Consider the following 5,000-nt stretch of genomic DNA (forward strand, 5'->3'; position numbering starts at 1 on the left):
TCCGTCTGCTCCATGGTTTACCTCCGAGGCAGCCCAACAGAAGAATGGAAACAAGTAATTGGAACCTAATATTTTCTCCACTTTGGAAACCTCCTGCACAGCTAGATACTGATCATGCCGCTCAAAGGTGCCCGTCTGGTGATCAGCAGCATATGACTGATCTACAAAGCGGCCAAGTCGCTCATCCGCGAATACGACCGTGTGCTTGTTATTAATTGGTCGTCCGTGTCAAAATCTATCTCGTGACGAAAAAACAGACGACAGATTAATCACGTCAATATAAACAACGAGCTAACCAATAGATTTAGGACACCCTCAGAGCGAGATGGTTATTCATCCATATCGAGAGCTGAAGACATTAGAGAATAGCGGTAAGGCAGGCCGTTGTCCTGCAATCCCACAGAAGGAACGAGAACTTCCTTCTCAGCCATATGGTGATGGAAACCACAGAGTATGAGCTACTGACACTCTTTGCAACAGTATTTCAGAGTTTAAAACTGTAATATCGTTAGCTGGTAAAAAATGACTTCTGGTGGAAGCTGGAAAGTCGAGAGGCAATCCTCTACCATGGTAAGTGTCCATTTCTGATTATCAAATGAAACATTTCTAAATAGTTGGAACAGGATGGGCTTGAAGCGTATGTGTTCATGGTGAAGCTAGTCTTCGTAAATTTCATTTTACGAAATAGTAATGAACCACGTACCTACTTGTATGTATATATATACACATCTACTGTGTGTGTGTGTGTGTGTAATACTACTACTACTACTACTACTACTACTACTACTACTAATAATAATAATAATGATAATAATAATAATCGGTTTATTGAACCTCATGCAGCCAAGGACTGAAAATATACATAGAGAGACAAACTATAAACACATATAAACAACAAAATAAACTAACAATCTATAGGAAAAAATAACAGAAGCAAGAGAAACAAACAAAACACAAAAGATAAGTGCAAGTAAAGGTAAGCTAGGAATGCTGGATAATAATTGTGGACTAGTGCTCGTTGATGAGGTGTGGTGGGCGGTCGATTGGCTCGTGCTCGTTGATGAGTCGGACTAGAGTGGGTACTGTGTTACGGTGGTAGCGGTCAGTGCGGGCCCTGATGGGCACCAGTTTGTTGGCGGCGCGTCGGGGGAAGCAGGACACAGTGGTGTGGATGGCACAGCAGCTTCAGGCCAAACTTCAGCAGTGAGATGGTGTAGTGAGTGACGAGGGAGGTGAGGCCGAGGGCAGTCAAGGATATCTTGGGTGCCCTTTTCTGTACCCTCTCGAGGTGTAGCACCTGGGTAGCAGTGAGGGAGGGAGACCAGACGGGGGAGGCATAGTTCAGTTTGGGCAGCCTGTAGATATTTTGAAGCTCCGAATGTGGGACATCAAGGGACTTGAGGCGACGCAGCATGTGAAGCTTGTACGAGGCAGACCTCACGATGTCTCTGACGTGCTGCGTCCAGCAGAGCTTTTCGTCGATGGTGACGCCGAGCAACTTGGTGGAACAGACTACGTCGATCGGGTGGTCGTCCAGCGTGAGGATGGGCGCGGGGGCGGGGACGGTAGAGAAGTCGAATTGATTCACGACCGACTTCTGGCGGTTGATAGTCACGAGATTTGCGGTGGCCCGGGAGAGGAGGTTGTCGAGGGTGCGCTGGATGGCGGAGTGGTCAGGGCAGGAACTGTCAATACGGCGGCGATGGTCGAGTCATCTATGTATTTCCAACAATGCTCGGCGTCCAGGAACACGTCGTTAATCATAATGAGGGAGCACAGGGGGTCCATTCTAGTCCCCTGGGGTACTCCGCAGGAGGCTGGAAACTTGACCTTGCACACGCACGGCCTGATTCCTGTTAGAGATATGGTCTGCCAGCCAGGGGATTAGGCACTCCCTGATGCTCATGGAAGCTGTTGCTTTTGAGATGACCGTAGTGTGGTCCACCAGGTCAAAGGCTTTCTTAAAATCTATGAAGATGCTGGTGATGGAGGGTTTGCGCTTATCGAGGTGGGCAAGGAAGAAGTCGAAGAAGCTGACGGGTCATTGTGTGGTAGAGGAGGAGCGCATGTTGCCGAACCGTCGACTGTCATCTCTGGGCGCCGCAAGTTGCCGAACCGTCGACTTCATCTCTGGGCGCCGCAAGTTGCCGAACCGTCGACTGTCATCTCTGGGCGCGAGGTCTTGGTAATGACAAAATTTTCACACAGCAGGCTGGGCAACGGAGTAATGGCGATGGGGTCGTAGTGAGCTGAATGAGGCGGGGCTTGGGGTTTTCCCGATGGCGGTGACAAAGGCGGTCCTCCATTGTGATGGGCACGTAGACTGTTGCAGTGAGACGTTAACTATGGAGGCAAATGCAGTGGCAAGTTCCATTGTGAACTCCTTGATGAGGCGCATAGGCAGATCAGTGGAGGTGGTGGCTCTCTTGATACGGATTTTTCTCAGCTTCTGAAGCACCTGAAACTGGCTGACAGTTGGAGCAAGTGAGCGGGCCGGCAGGTAGGCGGGTGGTGTCCAAGGGGGGTAGCTGCTGGCAAATTGAGGCGAAGTGGTCATTAAGAGCCTCTGCTGCTTCACTGGGGCTGAGGCTGCTGGTGCATGGGAACGTGCGCAGCCGATTTGCCGTGCACGTTTTCCCGTACCGTTGGCTGGGCTGCAGGTGTTGTAGTTCGTTGTGGTAGAAGGTCTTCTTGGCTGTTTTTACTTCGCTGATGACTGTTGCGGAGTGATTTGTAGGAGGTGATGTGCGAGTGGAAGGCTTGGTTTCTCTGCTGCATGAGGTGTTTGATATTTGATCCAAGGCAGGTCCGATGGATGTGTGCCGAGTGTTTTTTTCCGGAAAGAAGTGGTGGAAAACCGTAGTGACGGTCGAGAGGTAGTAGTGCCACTTGTCCTCCACATCAAAAGAGGTAAGAACGTCTGCCCACGGTTGTTGGGTAATCTACTGCCCGAACTGTATGATAAAGGACTGTGTGAGTGGCCCGAACTTCCTGGTCTTGGTCTGCTTTGGCTGAGAGACGGTGAGTGAAGGCAGCCATAACAGTGAAATATGTCTGCTGATCTACAAAGCGACCGACAGGAGAATATAGTACCAGATTTACATGACTGGTACCAGTCACGTAAATCTGTAAGGATCAAATCTAGGGTTCTTTGTTCATAAGTGGGAAAATTGACTACTTTTTGCAGGTAACTGGTGTCTATTTCAATAAAATCGCCACACATAATATAATCGTCATGCATACGAAAAAGATCAGTGTTGTGGTTCAGGTGGCTGAGTAACAGCTGATTGGTGGGGGCCCGTGGGGGGTGGTATAGCACACAGCAAATGAGGGATGGTGAGGGGGGGTGACCCGTACCCACAACACTTCCAGGTCACCTGGAACTTCTACGTCCAAGGGGGAGGGCGAGAGGTCGTTTTGAGACAACAGAAATACACCTCCTCCCCGTTTGTTTATGCAGAGACGATGGAACATGCTGTAGCCAGGTATATATATGCTATCAGCTTGGTTCTGCCACGTCTCTGTGATGGCTACAATGCTCGGGAATTCAGAAGTGATGACAGTGTGCAGCTCGTCTTTTTTGTTGTTGAGGATGTGACGTGGATATAGGGAATTTTGGGAAACTACCAGCGGGGATCTTCAAAATGTCTAGGGTTTAGCTGGTTGGGACTTACTTTCCTTGTTCCTTGTCCGGAGTACGGACATGTGCCGTTGAATGTGACGGCCTCCCTTGCTACCCCGGGCATGAAAAATATCCAAATCCTTTAGTCTTTGGATCACTTCACTGTTTGGGTGACCACAACCGCGTCTAAGAGCATATAATGTTTTCTTGTTGCGCCGAAGATCTTATCTTATCAAGTACCATCTCCGGTCCGGAGGTTGGCAACCATTTGCTGGTTGTACAAAGAGGCTAATACGTGAAGCAGGCCCCCATAACTACTGCACCCGCAGAACAGCAACCAAAGTCAGGATAAATAACCTGTCTATCCTTGGATCTACCGTTGACCATCGAAATGATTCTAGTTACTAATGTTACTGCTGCCCAACATTAGAATATGTAACCTCATATCCGGGACCATACCATACTGCACCATACTGAAAGCCAACGGTACACAAATCAAGAGAAAGATGGAAGGGGGCGGGGCAGTGGGTGGGGGCCGATGTTTCGCAAGTAAAGTTCGATTTCTTGGAATGTACACTGACACTATGGTATTCAATGAAAATCACGGGATAGTCACTGCACAGCACTTGTGGTAGCCTAAGTGAATATAATATTCCAGAAAGGAGCAGGTCAAGAATTTTGTGTCGATTTTTTTAGGAACACAATATTGTCTCCCAATAAGGGTGACACATAACAAGTGTAATAAATAAACGCATTGGGTGTTTAGTGGTTAACAAAATTATACTTAAGAGTAAGTTAGGAAGGCTTGCTTATAATTACAAAAGTAAAGTAATGTCTCATTTTGCTCTGAATCACCAGGATGTCAACTCACCTACAAACGGCGAAAATGAAAGTAATAATATAAATAGTATATTAAACGTAATTAAATGTAATTCTAGTTTCTCTGTAATGCCATGTTTACAGATACAGTACTTGAATTGGAGTTCACGATCGGTTCACGTATACCTGATAACAGTATAACTGAACGAACACATTGTAAGGTTGTACAATAGAAAATGTCCTAAGACTAAAAAAAAAAAAAAAATCTAATCTAATGTAATCATGCAAGCTACGGCGACATAGTGCGTTTAAATATCCATCCCATGAACATTTAGTCCAACTGAAATTATTCAAGCCTCCACTATTGAGAAATCAAGATTGCAACTTGTTAGACTGGTATACGAACGCACTGCCACACGCTGATAATGACTAAGATAAGCATAAACATGAGTCACATGTGCTGGAATGGCTGATAAGGCATGGTATACCTAATGCATTGGTTGGATTTAATTTTATAAGGTATTATTTTAATAATAATTAAGCAATCTACACCTTAATC

The 5,000-nt window shown here is 46.6% G+C and overlaps 1 protein-coding gene across 4 annotated transcripts in view; it reads right to left on the bottom strand.

Moving 5' to 3' along the window:
- The window catches only part of LOC125044087, an 11,149-nt gene that overhangs the window by 5,288 nt on the left and 861 nt on the right, over positions 1 to 5,000 (bottom strand). The window contains exon 1 of one of the 4 annotated variants that reach the window (XM_047640556.1): positions 4,494 to 4,644. The exons of 2 other annotated variants lie outside the window; for them this stretch is intronic. The gene's annotated coding sequence lies outside the window, so the exon portion shown is untranslated. Of the gene's footprint in view, positions 1 to 4,493; positions 4,645 to 5,000 lie in introns of those variants that run through there. One more of the 4 variants, XM_047640541.1, reaches the window with a different exon arrangement.

This window comes from Penaeus chinensis, chromosome 3 (assembly GCF_019202785.1).
Source record: "Penaeus chinensis breed Huanghai No. 1 chromosome 3, ASM1920278v2, whole genome shotgun sequence".
NCBI lineage: Eukaryota > Metazoa > Arthropoda > Malacostraca > Decapoda > Penaeidae > Penaeus > Penaeus chinensis.